The 19,303-nt window shown below is 32.4% G+C and overlaps 1 long non-coding RNA gene across 1 annotated transcript in view; it reads left to right on the plus strand.

Moving 5' to 3' along the window:
- Positions 1-19,303, plus strand: part of LOC140711466 (uncharacterized) — a 113,046-nt gene that overhangs the window by 81,677 nt on the left and 12,066 nt on the right. Inside the window, exon 3 of the long non-coding RNA XR_012092680.1 lies at positions 5,212-5,284. This is a non-coding gene — a long non-coding RNA (uncharacterized lncRNA). The remainder of the gene's footprint in view (positions 1-5,211; positions 5,285-19,303) is intronic.

Here is a 19,303-nt window from a genome sequence, read left to right on the forward strand (position 1 = left end):
CAGTTATGTAAACAAGGATTGAACAAAAGAACATATTAAAAATGTATAAATTGTATTTATTTATCAGAAGTATATGGTGCCTTTTCTTTTGCAACGTCAATAAATATATTGCTTACTTCCAGCGTTAAGGCCAACTTTCCTTTGGAGGGACCATAGAATTTCTCCAAGTGCTGCTATTAGTTACTATTGCTAGTTTCTTTTTGATTACCTCTGTAGATATCATCTGTCTGCAGTTCTTTACGTATCAAAGTAAGCCTTGACATTTTATCAACTGTAGGTATGTCTGAGGGATAAAAGAGAAAAAAAAAACCCTCAGAATATACAATATAATATTTTCTTTCCTCATCTTTTGAACTTTATTCAGAACTGTTTCACCTATAATACCAATGATCATAATGGTTCCCATGTGACTATTTTGCCACTGCAAAAATATTAATTTTCATAAAGATTCTATTTAACAAAGAAAATTCTTACCAAAAAACCTATAGCTACACTTTGGGAGGTCAAGGTGGGAAAATCACAAGGTCAGGAGATCAAGACCATCCTGGCTAACACGGTGAAACTCTGTCTCTACTAAAAATACAAAAAAATTAGCCAGGCGTGGTGGCGGGTGCCTGTAGTCCCAGCTAGTCGGGAGGCTGAGGCAGGAGAATAGCGTGAACCCGGGAGGTGGAGCTTGCAGTGAGCGGAGATTGTGCCACTGCACTCCAGACTGGGTGACAGAGCTAGACTGTCTCAAAAACAAAGAAAAAACAAAAAACAAAAAACCCATATCTAAATGGTCTGATTTTGGAACATATTTTTCTGCAATGTACTTATATTTCTGAACTGCCTAATTTTTTTACTGCTTAAATAATTATGTGCTAAACTTTTTCTTAAATAATTATGTGGTGAACTTGATGTATTTATGACTCAAACTTTCTGACAAGATATTTTTTATCATCAACAAAGAAATGGCAGATGAAATAGCTACTGTAAACCTATGAATACAATTTTTAATACAATCAATGGTGGTAGTAATGAATAAGCTAACTTCTTAATCCCAAAAGAGTTTAACATTTAGTCTATATTTTGTGTTTACTTAGAATTAGTTTTTAAAATGCATTGAATTTCTTTTTCTAAGAATAAGCCTTTTTATCCTACTTATAGGTACAATTACAAGACCTAAATTAATCCATTATGGTTCTTGTCAAGAGTACTGTATGTGGTGACTAATGAGGAATAGATAGAGATTGAGGATAACACGAAAGAGAAAAGTAATGAAAGTGATATAAACTAAACTGAGTACCTAGAGGCACTCACAGACCACTAAAGGAGGATAATTATAAATTTGTGAGAGATAATGACTAATAAATGAGGGATATGATTAACTTAATGTACCTGAATTATCAAAGATTTAAAGAGAAAAAAGGAGACCACAAGAAGGATATTTTAGTTTTGGTGTTCAAAGAAGTTCATGGGAGGAAGTGATGTAGACCAGTAAGAAGATAAAGGAAAGATGGGCATGTGGGTAAAGATAGGGCTGCTGGGGAGAGAATTCCAGATACCAGATAGAGAAAGGAGAAAGCAGATTTTTCCTAACTTGGGAAGGATTCTGATTATGTCATATATATATGACATTGACATATACACACACACACACACACACACATATATATATTAGCATGGAAGGGTGCATAGTCTCTTTTTAAATCCTTCATTCCTTTCTGGTGCTTTTCTTTCTGTTTTTTTTTTTTTTTTTTTTTTTTAACATTGTTAATTTATTTTACTCTAACGAACATTTGAGGGTTTATTTTTATGAGCACATAATTAACTCTGACATGAGTTTTATTGTATAGTACCTTTTTTTTTTTTACTGTTCTCATCTATAAAATGGAGATAAAAATAGCACACATCGGGCCAGGCACGGTGGCTCACGCCTGTAATCCCAGCACTTTAGGAGGCCGAGGCAGGTGGATCACCTGAGATCAGGAGTTCAAGGCCAGCCTGGCCAACATGGTGAAACCCCGTCTCTACTCAAAATGCAAAAAATTAGCCAGGCCTCATAGTGGGCACCTGTAATCCCAGCTACTCAGGAGGCTGAGACAGGAGAATTGCGTGAACCCTGGAGGCAGAGGTTGCAGTGAGCTGAGATCATGACATTGCACTCTAGTCTGGGTAACAGAGTGAGATTCCACCTCAAAATCAATCAATCAATCAATCAATCAATCAGTCAATCTCACAGTTTTTCTAGGGTTGTTGTGAGGATTGAATTAGTTAATGAATATAAAGGGCTAAAAAGATGGACAGCAATTGATACAGTTTTGCAGTGTCCCTACTCAAATCTCACCTTGAATTGTAGCTCCCATAAACTCCCCATGGGAAGTACCAGATAGGAGGTAACTGAATCATGGGGGTGGGTTGTTCCTGTGCTATTCTCATGATAGTGTATAAGTCTCATGAGATCTGTTCCTTTTATAAAGAGCAGTTCTCTTGCACGTGCTTTCTTTGCCTGCTGCCATGTAAGATGTGTCTTTGCCTGTCCTTTGCCTTCTGCCATGATTGCGAGGCCTCTTCAGCCATGTGGAATTCTGAGTCTATTAAACCTCTTTTTCTTTATAAATTACCCAGTCTTGTGTATTTCTTCATAGCAGTATGAAAATTGACTAATACAGCAATAACAAAATTGTGATGTTAGCTACTTCCCCCTTCCTCTTTCTCTTCATTATTATTCTTAATAATATCCATGTTTCATTATGCATTATTTGTGCACTATTTTATGTTATTTGGTTTCATTTAGTGCTCATTATTGACAAATCATATTCTTATATTTACATTTCGTAACTTTTGAATTCTAAATAGTATTTTTACTCCACTATAACATCCATTTAAAAATTAGAACACATATATTTCTTTGTACCAGCACTTAACTCACACTATACTATTTCTTTTGTCACCTCCAACTACACTATCCATTTTAGCTTTATTCATATACATAAAAATTATATTCAGTTCCATAACAGAAGACATGTAGCATTATCTCTATAGTTAAATATATTTTATTGCCATGTAAACAATTATCCCAAAGCTTCATGGCTTAAGCATGCAAACATTTGCTCCTTGTCCATTTCTGTGGACCAAGATTCCAAATGTTGCTTAGCTGAGTGCCTCTGGTTCCTGATCGTTGATAAGCTACAGGCTGGAATGCAGTTGTTGGCAGAATTCCAAACCTGATGGTAGGCAGAAGCCCTGAGTTTCTCATGGACTCAGGGCCTCTCCACTTAACGCCTCTCCTTACTACAGCTCACATACTGACAGCTGGCTTATCTCAGAGCAAGCAAGGGAGAAACAGGATGTAAGATGAAAGACATGGTCCTTTTGCAACCTATACTTGAAACTGACTTCTGCCATACTCTTTTCATGAGAAGGAAACATCTAAATGTAGCCCACTTTCAAGAGGAAAGAATTACTCAAGGGTGTAAGTACCAGGAGGCAGGGACCATCAGGAGGCCTCTTACCAGCTGCCTATCCTATTCCAAGTGGGTACAGCACTCAGTACTTGATCTTTTGTCGCCACAGAAACAGCAAGCATGCGTTATCTATTTTGACTTTTCTTATATTTGTTCCAAGTTTTCACCATCAAATAAGTCTTCCTATTTTGAAACTTGAGATTTGAGTTTCTTATTTTAGAATTTGTCCTTTATGGTTACATTTTTGCCTGACCTCCTGACAAAAAAACAAAAATAAAATAAAATTAATAAAATTAAAAAATTAAAACCCTAGGTCAGGTAGTTCTGGAATCTTTGCATAGTCTGAAGATATCATACCACTCTTTTATAAATCTTGATGCTGAGAAAGATTATCTATCTCAAGTTAACCTTATTTTTTTCATTTTATGTGATTTTCTTTATAGACATAGGCCATCTGTATGCTAAAGAAATGGAAGTAGGGCAATGATCTGGGTCAGATAGAAATTTCAAGTTATTTAGAATATCCTATAAGAGTTTCTTTACAAGTCAGTTTTGACTTTTACCCTGAGAGTATATTAATGATAGTAAATGTAGACTGAGTAATTAAAATAAGAGGCAGATATTGAGCTCAGTGACTAATCTACATTATTTTAATTGCCATGAAAATTCTATATGAGAGATACTTTTTTCCTCCAATTCTACGATTGATCAAAAAGGACCAAAAATGTATTATGCAGAATTATTTAAACTAGACGTGCTAGAGCATACAAAATATTTTAGAAATATGATGTGATCCATTTACTCTATTTGATAACAACTCTAGAGGTGTCTATAGCAGTACAGTCAAACATATTGAGAAACATATGAATAAAAATATTAGCAGGTCTGTATGAAACGTTTGGATATCCATAGGTAACAGAGTTAATAAAAAATTTAAATTTCATTTTAAAGGACACCAAGTAAGTTTGTACCAAACCTCTACAGTCTTCGATATGTCAAAGCTACTGAATTTTGGAATTGCAGATAGGGGGATGTTAGCCTGTGAATTTAGAGACCTGTGTGCAAAGGCTAGCAGCTGGCCAGTGGTTTCCTGGGGAATTTAAGCCAAGTAGCCTAACTTCAAGATCCACATTTTTAAGTGTTCCATATCAGTGCCTTGGACAAGTATGGGGACACTCAATTTGGAGGTTTTTCTTCCACTTAGAATTCCTCCCACCTGGAATCAAATACTGCTTCTGAGACTTACTAAGTGTTTGTGACTTCGAGCAATTTGCTAACTCTTTTTAATAACCCCAGATGAAATGTGGTACTTGGTACTGTGGTCACCCCAGATATCCTTCAATACCAATTGTGCTACCTTAAGACATTGCTTAATCAAGTCCACAAAGCTCTTATCTTAGGAATCAAGTGGTCTGAATCCTAAGATAACACTTAAAACTGATGATTCATTACTACCAACTTCATTGCTAATTTCCTGGCTAAAATAAAAGCATTCATAATGACTTCTACTACACATGGATTCAACTCACTTACCTTTTAAAAGACTGATATGGTTTTGTTGTGTGCCCACCCAAATCTTATCTTGAATGTAGTTTTCATACTTCCCACATGTCATGCGAGGGACCTGGTGGGAGGTAATTGAATCATAGGGCAATTACCCTTATGCTATTCTCATGATAGTAAGTTCTCACGAGATCCGATGATTTTATAAGGGGTTTTCCCTTTCATTCGGTTCTCACTTTTCTCTTTCCTGCTGCCACAGGAAGAAGAACATGCTTGCTTCCCCTTCTGCAATACTGGTAAATTTCCTGAGGCTTCCTCAGCCATGCTGAACTGTGAGTCAATTAGACCTCTTTCCTTTATAAATTACCCAGTGTCTGGTGTGTCTTTATTAGCAGTGTGAGAACAGACTAATACAAAGACAGTCATGCGATATTCCCAGTTTCTGAGAACAGTTTTAATAACAATCGGAAAACTGGGTAGTAAATTTAAGAAGTATTATTAAGATGTGTGTAATTAAATATGGTTGCAGAAGCAAGTTCTAAACAAGTCCTACATTTAAAATACTAATTTCGTGTAGTCATGCTTGTATTCTTTTTTTCTCTTTTGCCTTTTAAATTTAACCATATTTAAAATATAAGAATAATTTGAGCACTATGCCACAAGGAATGATTGATGTCACATTTGATGTGTGTAGTTTTATAAATTGATTATGTTTGTTGATAAAGGTCAGGGAAACTCTGTGACTTTGTTCATCCCTTCCACTTTCACTGAGTACATCACTCTTCTGAAACTGGTGTAAAATTTTTCTATTCATAGTTCTGGAGTTATACTTCACACATACAAGTGTATTACAGCATTATTTGTAAAATTTTGTAAACAACCTAAATGCTTATCAATATGGGAATGGATATCGAAATTTAAAAAGTATGCATATAATTATTAATAAGTATTTTTAAAATATATCTTATTATATTATTTTACCCTTTGAAAATTCATGAGTAACAATATAAGAAAAAGGCTTTCCAGGTGTGCTGATAATGTTATCTGCCTTATCAAATTTGATTACAAATTTTTTAAAGCCAAGGAGTTTCCTATAATTTATTCAGAAAGTATTCTTCACAATGACCATTAATTAACTGCAAAAATTATGTTGCTAACAGAAGAAGTGCAACTGGAAAACATTGACTGTAATCTAAATATGCCATAGGGTAACAATATTTAATTTGATTTACTTTCTCTAATAATGTAAATTATGCTGACATGGAAATATGGGAGCAATTTTATCAACTAGATTTATATTTTGCTTAGGAAAGCTAGAAATCATGTAATGATGTGCATCCAGATGACTCAAGGGTTAAAATTTAAGTATCTCTGACTAAATAATTTGATCTACTGCTAAATGTTATCCATAGATTTTACAGTTTTCTGGTTTGGGTTGTGAGATTTCAGAGAAGCATATATGTAAAATAAAAATTAAACATTTTCAATAATATTTTTTATTTACTTGTGCTTTTCCCAATTAATTGAGGAAGAAAATTTGTAGGACTCATGCTGTCAAATTTTAATTAAAAAAGAAAGAGAACAAATTAGTATTCATGAGCCTAGAGAAATCCTTAATATTTTTAATCAGTGAATGCCTATACCACAGAGAAAATCATGCTGATATACATAGAAAAATACTAATTGCAGATTTCAAATAAATGTTCTTTAAATCTTCATAAAGGAAAAAGTATGTTGTGTTTTCAGAATCAGCTATTATTATTTTTAACAATATCCAGTAGCTGGTAAAATTATAATATCATATTATTAGGATGTATTTATATAAAGAAAGTGTCTCTTTACTTTCAGTTTCCCAGGCTGCTACACATTTTCATTCATTATCTACTAAGAGGACCTTTACCGGGCTGCTAATTATTTGGGCTGCTCTTATTGTGGCTAAGATTGGGCACTAGACCTAGGTGGTCCAAATCTAAAATGCAGTCAGATTTTTGTCTAAGCAATTGCAATTTTTATTGCTTGATTGAATCTAATTCTTGTTTTCTTCTTTCTTTCATGATGTAATCTAGAAGCATTGAAATAATTTGCTAGTTGGAAATGGAACAAGAAAAATGACTTGAACAATGTTAAACTAGATCACTTAGTTAAAACATTCCAGTTTGCTGTCATACAGTTTTGCTTTCCATTGGTATATGTTTAAATGTGTATAGAGTGGGCTGTATAATTTTCTATGCGTTCTGTACTCATATCCTTATAATATTTCTTCTTGTCAGCCAGCCTATGAGATTAATTCCCTTTGCAACTAAAACCACTTATCAAGTAGCCTCTGTTTTCACTGCTGAAAAACAAAGGGTTTTAAGGAATACATTCATAAACAGGAAAAAAGTTCAAACCATGTGTAGATCTATCCTGAGAGCATAAGAGAACAGGAGGCTACAAAATTGATATAATGCTTTGCTTTGTCCTCTAGTAGGCATTTTTCTCTTTCATTTTTTTCCCTAAGTAAACTTAACATCCCCCTGAAATCCATACTAATATGTTTGGTCTCAAAATATTAACTCACTTTGGAATATTAAATAGGAAATATTAAATATAAAATTTTCTTTGTCAAATATGTGCCCGATAAGATATTTTGTGTTCAAATATAAAGAACCTTTATTTAACTACCCTAGCGACTATGCTTGGAGTTTGTACGCAGGAATTTTAAAGACAAACTTTTAAATACTAGAATACTTACTCTGGAGAGAACTCCAAACATGTAGTTACCTCAAAAACAAAAAACAAACAAACAAACATGTAGTTACATGTTTACATGTACAAAATTATGTATGAGAGCATAAAATTAATATATAACTTGCATAATGAAAATAATGAAAACAAGTAAGATCTTAAAAATAAAATTTTCTCAGATTATGCTTATCATCAAGCGAACTTGCTTCACTTTTACGACATATATAAGTCAGAAAATAAAGGATTTTTTAGTTTACTGGCTCATTAACATTTACTTTCTCTAGTAATGTAAATTATGCTGACATGGAAATATGGGAACAATTTTATCAACTAGATTTATATTTTGCTTAGCAAAATATAAATTAGGCAATGCAAGGGCAGGTATCTATTTTCTCCTCTATTATATGTAGAAAAATAAAGAGAAATACCAGGAAAACTGCATTAAAAAACAACGGTGTGGGAGTCACTTCTAATTGCCTACCAATATGTATTTACTTCCTTCTTTAGCAAAAACCTGAATATTTTGGTTGGGTATTGTATAACCCAGAATAAAGTATATGATCATCAATGTCCTTTGCAGCTATATCTGACTAGGTGACTAATTCTGAAAACTTGGATATAAGCTCAAGAGTTTTATGGGACTTCTGGGAAGTCTCATTCAAAATGAGAAGGTATGCCCTTATGCCTCTCCACCTACCTGAAGAATGAGCTCCAGGAAAAAATGGCTGTGCCAAAAAAATTAATAATATAAAGATCCTTAGTGATAAAGATGTAAGACCATAACATTATTCCTGGAGGGCTACATCCAGAATTAATTTTTGCCCAAGGGAAGTAATTGTCTATGATGCTTAAGCCACTGTAATTTTCTAATTACTAGAAGCAGAATGTAATTTGTAATCATTACAGAATTTGGGATTTGGAAGGTGGATTCTAAAATAACAGAAAGCTAGTGTGGTTTGGTCTGATGAAGGAGACCTCTCTCTTTCTCTCTCTATCTCTGTGTGTGTGTGTTTGTGTGTGTGTGTGTGTTTGTGTGTGTGTAGGGAGAGAGAGAGAATGAGAGTGAGAGAATCTAGAGTTTGCAGGTTGAAAATCTGGTAAAGTTTCCAATGACTTAGCCAGACCCCTGTTAATCTCTTACCTGCTGACTTACAAGTCAGATAACCTGCTAACTGGTAATAGCGTTAAGAAAAGTATAAGAACATACCAAAACATTAATGACAATGTCTGGAAGCTTTTCTCCAATTATGTTTTTCTTATTGAATTTTCTTGGAAAAAAGAGCTGAAAGGCATTCCCGCTTGGAGACTACGTATGGGCTGAAAATAAATAAATAAATAACAAAAAGGGTCCAGTGAAGACCAGCAGGAAATAGGTCTTTAGCTTGCCTCATAAAATTTAAGACAACATATCTTTCAATTGTCAACATGGAAAAAATAAGATATGCAAACAATAACATTGGAAAAGCAATATTTATCAAAAGGCTAATTGTATTAATAAAAAGGCAGCTTATGTATCAATATGTTTAAAAAGGAAAAAGTAGCCAATTCACATAAACATGAGACAAATACAAATGGCCAATAAATATTTGAAAATACTCTCTACTTCTTTCATCATTATATAAATAAAAATTCAAGCAAAAATGAAATCAAATATTTTATGTCAAATAGCCAAAAATAAAATTATTTTTAAATTACCTAGCTTTGGCTATGATGTTAGGAAATAGACACTCTTATAAATATTCACAGTAACATGAATAAATACTATAAATAGCTTCACATCAGTTTTCATCATGTTTTGCCAACAAATGAGTCTTGATCATGTCAAATTTTATTTCCAAATGCCAAAGTTTTCAGTTTCTGTGAATTTGTATGATTGTTGTACACTTTATGAATTTTATTTGATAATCATTTGTATTCATTTACTCATTGATCCCTTTTCCAACCCGCTTATTCCAGTTCAGGATAGAGGGTGACTGAACCTCTCCTGGCAGCTCAAGACTTAAGGCAGGATTCAATCCTGGACAGGGCACAATTTCATGACAGGGTGCATGCACACACCTCCCTCCTTCACTCACACTGAGACAGTATAGACATGCCCATGAACTAATGCACACATTGTTGGGATAGGGGGTAAAACAAGAGTACTTGGAGAGAAAATCCACATAGATGTGGAGAGAATGTGAAAAGTCCACACAGACAATGGACACGGCCAGGAATCCATTTTTTAAATTTTCTCATCACTGTTATAATGAATTGTGGATGAAGAAAATGATGTTATTCAAGGCCCTGCTGTATTTCCAGTATATCCCTGCTGGATTTGATCGGAAGAGTTAGAAATGATAAAGAACCTTAAAGAGAAAATGATTCTACTCAGAAATCAATAAATGCAGAAAGTCACTTGGCCTCCAGAGGCAAGAATACAAAAGGAGAGTTGGTGCTACCAGAGCTCACAAACTCACATGGAAATGGGGATATGGGAACACTGTCCTTGAACACCCCAGTCACTGAGCAGGAAACCACAAGCCACACCTCACTGTCAACAAGAGGTTGAGTCCCTCCAGGCACACTGACACCTCTGGGCGGGCCAACAACACTGTGAGCCCCAATCACCTTTCCTTGACCATCACTTCAGCTCTAAGATTCTGAAGCAGAATATAGATTATTTTTTCTTCTTCTCGGATTTTACATCTCATTGGCCAGATTTAATAAGAAACCAATAGGTAAGAGATTCTGATAAACACAGCTGCCAGGTCCCCTTGCCATTCTGTGCATATCAGAAAATAAGAAAGTGTGAGTCTAACATCCAAGACATAAATCTTCAAAAGGTATTCTCTTCAACTCATATTTAAACTTCAATACAGCAAGAGGGTAAGAATTTATTCTGCCTGTTGTAATTTTAAATTTCTCTAGTTCAAACAAAGAGGCTTCGATTCACTTTTCCCAAATGAGGGAAATCCTATCTCATTTGCCCTTTATTGATTTTATGTTTGGCTAATTTCTTATCTGGTACAGACACAACACACCCAATCTTAGGTTAATCTTTAACCTAAAGATTAAATTGCAGTAATATCACCACCAAAATTCCTGTATGAAAAATATAGGAGAAGAAAGAGAAGAAAAACATATTGGTTGATAAATACACAAACATTACAATATAAGCAAGAAAAAAGTCCTGATGTGGTCATATATAATTAGTGTCTCTAATGTAAATTATATCAGAGCATTAAACATTTTTCCTTTTTATTTTGGTAATATGATTTATTTTTGCCTATGAACCTTGTATCCTGTATTACTAAATTCATCATAAATATTCCACAGTTTATTTTTAGATTCTTTTGTAATGTTTTTAAACACAGTTATTGAAAAAAGATTTTTAAATTTTTTAATTCTTATTTCCTTTCTTGCTTTATTGCACTGGAGAGACTACTAATATAATATTGAATACAAATGGTGACAGAGGTATTGTCTATTTTTAATCTCAGTCAAAAATATTCCCAATTTCACCATTAAATACAATATACTATAGATTTTACAATTACAATTTTAACATATTAAGGAAGTTTCCTTTCATTCCTGCTTATCACATTTTTATTTGGTTTCATAATCCAGAATTGTGTACATTTTTTTCAAGTGGTTATTCTGTACCCAAATAATCATATGAGTTTCTTCTATCATTCTATCAATTTTCTTAATATTATGTGTTGATTTTCTTACAATAAATCGTACTTGCATTCCTAAAATAAAACCAATTTTATGATTAGGTATTCTTCTTTCATTAGCATATTATAATTTTTATTGTCCTTAATGTTCTTTTATAACAGAGTTCCTAACCTTTTGATTATGATTATGAAATATTTGCCTGTAATCACTTGGAAATTTGTTTATAATTCTTAATATAATTTGTTATCAGTGTTCTGTCGGGCTCAAAATGTTACTTACATTTCCTGGAGTGTTATTGTCTCCTTAAATCCTTAGAAGGATTTACCAGTGATATCATCTAAGCTAATGGTTTCCTTGAGGGTAGAATTTATGGACTTGGTGCTTTAAATATCAATGGCACTAGTCATAATTTTATTGATCTGTTTTGGTTATATTATATTCTCAGGAGTATTTTCATTTAATTTGAAATTTTATACTATAAGCATGAATCAGTTCAATATTTCTTATTAAGATTTTTAAATGACAGTTTGTGTATTTAATGTGCATTTTTAAATTCTGACAACCTTTACCTGTTTTTCCTTTTTTTAAAAATTTTTGTGGGTACTTAGCAGATGTATATACTTATGGAGTATGTGAGATGTTTTGATACAGGCATGCAATGTGATACAGGCATGCAGTGTGAAGAATGGGATATCGATCCAGTCAAGCATTTATTCATTGAATTAACAATGCAATTACACTCTTTAAGTTGTTTTAAAATGTACACTTCTTATTGATTATAGTCACTCTGTTATGCTATCAAATAGTAGGTCTTATTCATTTTTTAAACTATTTTTTGTACCTATTAATCATCCTCCACTTCCCCCACACCTTCACTACCCACACGAGTCTCAGGTAACTATCCTTCTACTTTTCAAACCCATGAGTTCAATTGTTTTAATTTATATTCCACAAATAAGTGAGATCATGCGATGTTTGTTTTTCTGTGCCTGGCTTATTTACTTAACATAATGATTTCCAGTTCTAGCCATGTTTTTTCACATGACTGGATCCCACTCTTTTTTATGACCAGATGGTACTCCATTGTGTATATGTACCACATTTTCTTTATCCATTCATCTGTTGAGGAATAATTAGGTTGCCTCCAAATCTTAGTTATTATAAACAGTGCTACATCAAACATAGGAGTGCAGATATCTCTTTCAGATTCTGATTCCCTTTCTTTTGGGTATATACCTAGCAGTGGGATTGCTGGATCATATGGTACCTCTATTTTTAGGTTTTTGTTTATTTTTTGTTTATTGTTTATTTTTAGTTTATTTTAGTTTTCTGAGGAGTCTCCAAAAGTGTTCTCTATAGTAGTTGTATTAACTTACATTTCCACCAACAGTGTACTAGGATTCACTTTTCTCCACATCTTCACCAGCCTTTGTTATTACCCACCTTTTGAACATAAGCCATTTTGACTGGGGTGAGATGATATATCATTGTATTTCTAATTTGCATTTCTCTAATGATCTGTGATATTGATCACCTTTTCATATATCTATTTGCCCTTTGTATGTCTTCTTTTGAGAAATGTCTATTGAAATCTTTTGCCCTTTTTGATCAGATTATTAGATTTTTTCCTACAGAGTTGTTTGAGCTCCTTATATAATCTGGTGATAAATTCATTGTTGAATTGCTATTTTGCATATTTTCTTCCATTTTATGGATTGTCTCTTCACTTCGTTGATTGCATCCTTTACTATGAAGAAGTCTTTTAACTTGGTGTGATTCCATTTGTCCATTTTTGCATAGGTTGCCTGTGACTGTGGGGTATTGCTCAAGAAATCTTTGCCCAGACAATTTTCTGAAAAATTTGCCCAATGTTTTCCTCTAGTAGTTTCATAGTTTGAGGTCTTAGGCTTAAGTCTTTAATGCATTTTAATTTCATTTTGTATATGATGAGAGATAGAGATGTAGTTTCATTTTTCTGTACATGGATATTCAGTTTACCCAGCACCATTTATTGAAGAGACTTTTCCCCACTGTATATTCTTGGCAGGTTTATCGAAAACTAGTTCACTGTGTGGTGTGTGGATTAGTTTCCAGGTTGTACTATCTTCCATTCGTCTATGTGTCTGTTGCTATGCCAGTACCATGCTATTTTGGTTATTATAGCTCTGTAGTAGAACTTGAGGTGAGGTAATGTGATTCCTCTAGTTTGGTCCTTTTTGCTTAGAATAGTTTTGGCTGTTCTGGGTCTTTTGTGGTTTCATGTAAATTTCAGAATTGTTTTTTCTATTTCTGTGAAGAATGTCATTAATATTTTGATAAGGATTGCATTGAATCTGTAGATTGCTTCTGGTAGTAGGGACATTTTAACAATATTGATTCTTTCAATCTATAAACATGGAATAACTTTTTATTTTTTGTGTCCTCTTCAATTTATTTCATTAGTCTTTTATAGCTTTCATTATAGAGATCTTTCACTTCTTTGCTTAACTAAGTATTGAATATTATGTGTGGCTATTATAAATGGGATTACTTTCATATTTCTTTTTCACATTGTTCACTGTTGGCATACAAAAATGCTACTGATTTTCATATGTTGATTTTGTATCCTGAAAATTTATTTGTTTATCTGTTCCAATAGTTTTCTTGTGGAATCTTCCAAATATAAGGTTATGTCATCAGCAAACAAGGATAATTTGACTTCATTCCTTCCTATTTGGATGACTTTCACATACTTCTCTTGTCTGATTGCTATAGCTATGACTCCCAGTTCTATGTTGAACAACAGTGGGAACAGTGGACATCCTTGTCATGTTCCAGATCTTAGAGAAAAGGCTTTCAGTTTTTCCCCATTCAGTATGATACTAGCTGTGGGTATTTCGTATATGGCTTTTATTATGTTGAGGTATGTTCCTTTTATATCCTGTTTTTGAATGGATTTTGTCATGAACAATGTTGAATTTTATCAAGTGCTTTTTTGGCATTAACTGAAATGATCATATGGTTTTTGTACTTCATTCTGTTGCTATGATGTGGCACATTTATTTTTGTATGTCAAACAATCTCTGCATCCCAGTGGTAAATCCCACTTGGTCGGGATAAATAATCTTTCTAATGTATTGTTGAATTCATTTGCTGGTATTTTTTATTTTGAGATGCCTTTGGTTTTGGTATCAGAGTAATACTGGCCTTGTAAAATGAGTTTGGAAGTATTCTATCGTCCTCTGTTTTTGGGAATGTTTTGAGTAGAATTGGTACTAGTTTTTCTTTAAATGTTTGGTAGAATTCAACAATGAAGCCATCAAGTCCCAGAGTTTTTTTTTTTTTTTTCTGGGAGACTTTTCTTGCTGATTTTCTCTTTTTTGCTTTTATTTGCTATTTGAAAGTATATATGTGCTTATCTTTATTCCCAATCGCATATTTTGCCTTTAATTCTAATACTTTTTCTACCTTCTTCACACAGATTCTGAGATCTTTGAATTTTAAGATTCCTTTTTTAAATGCATATATTTGAAGTTATATGTTTCCTTTCAAGTAGACATTTATTTGTACCCCCATAAGTTTAATGTATTATATTTTATATTTTATTAATATTAATTTCAAGATGTCTCTAATTTTTATTGTAGTTTTTTCCAGCCACTTAATACAGTTTGCTTGTTTAGTTTCCAAATATTTGTGCTTTTATCTGTTATTATTTTTATTGTATTAACTTGTAACTTATCAAGGCACTTTTTATATAAATTCTTTTTTATTATTAATTTATAAACTTTATTTTTTAGAGAACTTTTAGGTTGACAGTAAAATTTAATGAAAAGTACAGAGAGTTCCCATGTACTCCACACTAAAAAAAATGCACAGCCTCTTCCACTATAGACAAACCTCAACCAGAGTAGTACACTTGTAAAACTTATGAACCTACATTGACACATCATTATCACCTGAAGTCCATAGTTTACATTAGGGTTGTACCACAGTTTAATTATTCATTCACCTTTTGAAAGACATCTTGGTTGCTGAGATAAATGTCCATGTAGAGGCTTCTGTGTGGACATAAGCTTTCAGTTCATTTGGCTAAATATTAAGGATCATGATTTCTGGATAATATGGGTTAGAATATGTTTAGTTGTGGGATTGTACAAGTTTGCATTTCCACAAGCAATCAATAAAAGTTTCTGTCATTCCAAATTTTCAGTAGCATTTGACGCTATCTCTGTTTCAGATTATGGCCATACTAATACATACATAGTGGTATCTTATTGCTGTTTTAATTTCCAATTTCCTAATAACAAAGGACATTACTTTTTTTATAAATTTACTTGCAATCTGTATATCTTTTTTAGTGGGGTGTCTGTTGAGTTATTTTGTTTATTTTTAATCAAGTTATTCATTTCCTTCTTGATTTATTTTTTCTGGTTTTACTGAGATATAAAACTAAAAACTGTATGTGTGTGTGTATATATGTATATGATGTATCATGTGATGTTTTGATGCACAAAATCATTGTGAAATGATTACCTTAATCAAGCTACTTAACATATCCATCATCTCAGTAGTTATATTTTTTTGCATTGTGGGGGAAAATGAGAACATTAACAACCTACTACCTTAGTGAGTTTCAAATTACAATACAGTATTATTAACTGTATTTCCCATGCAATACATTAGATTCTCAGAAAAATTCATCCTGCTTAAATGGAACTTTTTATCCTTTGTCCAGAATCTCTCTATTCCTCCCTCCCTCTAGCTCCGGCAACCATTATTCTGAATTCAAATTTTTAAAATAACAGATGATCTACTGTTTTTTACTTTTTGATATAAACTTTAGAATAATGATAGATATTATATTTTATAAATATAATTTAGTTGGGACTTGCTGAGTGTTGTTTAAATGTATACTTATGGATTTTTCTTTTGTGTGCTTGTTCTGTTGTTTACTGAGATAGTTGCATTAAGAACACCAATTTTGAAATATTTCTATCTATTCGTCAAGCTATTTTGCAGTTTTTCCTTTAAATATCTTTAAACTATTTCATTGAGCATATACAAAATTAGGGTTATTTTAGCTTCTTGATGTTTAACTTCTTGGCATTATTAGATCTTTATCTCTAGAAATGCTTCTTCCTTTGACGTATACATTCTCTAGTATTAATGTAGCTATATTGCTTCCTGTTTGTTAATGTTCTTGCATTATGCATGTTTTTATCCTTGGCTGTCAACCATTTTATTTATATTTAATATGGTTTTCTGTTATGCCAGCATATGGTTAGAATTTTGTTTCTCAGCTAGTTTGACAACGTTTGCTTTTAATTGAAGAATATATAACATTTACATTTTATGAAATGAAGGGATTTTGTATTTAAATGTACCACTTTATCATTTTATATTTTTGTTCTATGCTCTATTCTTTTAAAAATACATTGTTTTTATGGAATACAATGTGTTACATAACAAATATATTTTTCTTTCCTTCCTCTCTGTTAACTTGTTAATTGAAACTACTTTTACTTGTATTTAATGGCTATTGCACACGTTGCAATATTTGCTCTTGATTAGTCAAATGAAATGAGTATATGTCTAATTTATTTCTAAAAAATTCAAAGACCTCATAATTTTTACCTACATTTATGTCCCCTCTTAGCTTTCCCATTCTTTTTCTTGTGTATTATATTTCTGCATATATTTTAAACCTCATAAGATATTGCTATTATTGTTCTCAGTAGTCGATGTTATCTTAGATTTATTCACATATTAGCCATCTGTATTCCTTTTCATTCCTTTCTGCATTACAGTTTCTATTTGGACTAATTTTATTTCTACTTAAATAATATACTTTACAATTTCCAAGGGCAGAGCTCTGCTGGTGAATATTTTACTCTGTTTTTGTTTTTGCCAAAAATACCTTTGTTTACCTTCATTTTTGGAGGATACTTTCTGCACAAAATATTCTTGCTTGGCAGTTATTTTCTCTTAGCACTTTCAAGTAATATTTTTATATTTTTATTATCTCCACTATTTCTATTTGAAAATTAGCTGTCATTCTTATTATTGCCTCTTTAAGGAAAATGTGTTTTCTTCGTTTTGCTTTTAAGATTTCTTTCTTTCCTTTTTTAGTAAAATAACATAGGTGTGCTTTTATTTTGCATTTCGCCTGCCTGTGTGTGTGTGTGTGTGTGTGTGTGTGTGTGTGTAGTGTTTTGTTTCATATTGTTTTAGATCTCCTTAAAATTGTAGATTCACATTAGGCTTTCATAGGTTTTAGAAAATTGTACAGTTTTATTTTTTCAAGTGTTGTTTCTGACTCATACTTTCTCCCTTCCTTAGGGAGCTTTATTAGATCTTATTATCATGAATTGTATGTCTTTTATACACTACTGTGTTTTTAAAATCTATTCTGGATTCATCAATTCAGACAACTTATCCTGCTCTTTCAGTATATTTGCTCTTTTTAATGCTGTGACGACACTATTTTTAAACCAATCTATTAAATTCATGATATAATATTGAATTATCCAGTTCTAAACCTCCCATCTAATTGACTTTTGTTTTTCTTTGCTGAAATTCTATTTTTGTCAATATTCTTGAATATTTAAATCACAGTAATTTTAAACTTCATTTCCAGTTAACTCCAATATCTTTATTGGTTGTGGGTATGAATTACTATCTTATGCATTTCTTTTGGTTTTTGTTCATTTGGACCCCTTTCTAACCACTATTTGTTTTTAAATTAAATTATCTAAACATATATGGAAAATTATATAGTGTGTGCATGGTGTTATTTTTCTCTGCAGAAGATCTACCTATTTTCACCACCTTGCACAGAACAAGAAATACATACCTGGTTTGTGCTTACATCTAGAGTTTAACCTTTTCAAGTCTCCCAAGTGAAATCCTAGGGTGTGTACAAAGGTCCTTTCTCATGTGTTGAGGGGTTCCTAAGCTCTGTATTTGTCTCTCCCGAGCGGTGAGACTGTTGAATCTGTGCTTTGCTTTGTAGTTTCTGAGCAGCTGTTTTTATGTTTTCTTTCCCTGCGTCATCACCTGTACTCGAACAGTGTAAAAGTTGAATAATGTCTTACAGCAACACTGTGCTCACACTGTGTGGGTCATTTCTCTATGGTTTGCTTTTCTCTTAGGATATTGCCTTGCATTCCAGGTTGTTTGGAAGTCACACATTTTAGTGACTGTTTTCTCAGCCAAGGGAACGCTGCAAGTCCTGGATGGCTGCTCTCAGTTTGCCCCTATGTCTTGCACTTAGAATTGAATAAAAGCTCAAAAAGAAAAAGCAGCAGTAAATGCAGGGCTCACCTCAATGCGTGACCCTGTCCTATAGGATTGTGGCTCTGGAGTTCTGGCAGCCTTTGTTGTTTTATGAATGCCTTCAGTGATTTTTAAATATTTTATTCATCTTTTGTAGTTCTGTTCATCTGGCATCTGTCTCATGCCAGGTACACCCTGCTGAAATTGGTTTTTGTTGTCAACATCAGCTTTTCCATCTTAATTATTTATACATGTTTCATATATGAATGTGTAAGTGTGTGAATATATATACATTATTATGTATAAATTATATATAAAGTATATACATTTCTATTCATGTATCATATGTATATTATATATTCATGTACAATACATAAATTATTTAGATATTATACATGAATGATAGATTATACAAAATATATGTATCATATTATGTATAATTTACATGAAATTTTAATACATAGTTCCTATTTTAAATTATAACAGAATAATCAAATTTCAGATGTAAATATGGACTAAGGGCTCTTTACAATCAATGTCAAGTACATTTTTACTCCATATATCTATTAATTTAATAAGAATCTAGGTGGTTATTGCTGTTGTTTTTTTTTAATAGCACTATACTTGAATTTATATTTATATTTAAAAATATTTTTGCATGCATTATTAAAATAGTAACTGTAAAGTACAATTATAATAATGAAGTTTTT

Source organism: Chlorocebus sabaeus, chromosome 3 (genome assembly GCF_047675955.1).
Source record: "Chlorocebus sabaeus isolate Y175 chromosome 3, mChlSab1.0.hap1, whole genome shotgun sequence".
In the NCBI taxonomy this organism is placed as follows: Eukaryota; Metazoa; Chordata; class Mammalia; order Primates; family Cercopithecidae; genus Chlorocebus; species Chlorocebus sabaeus.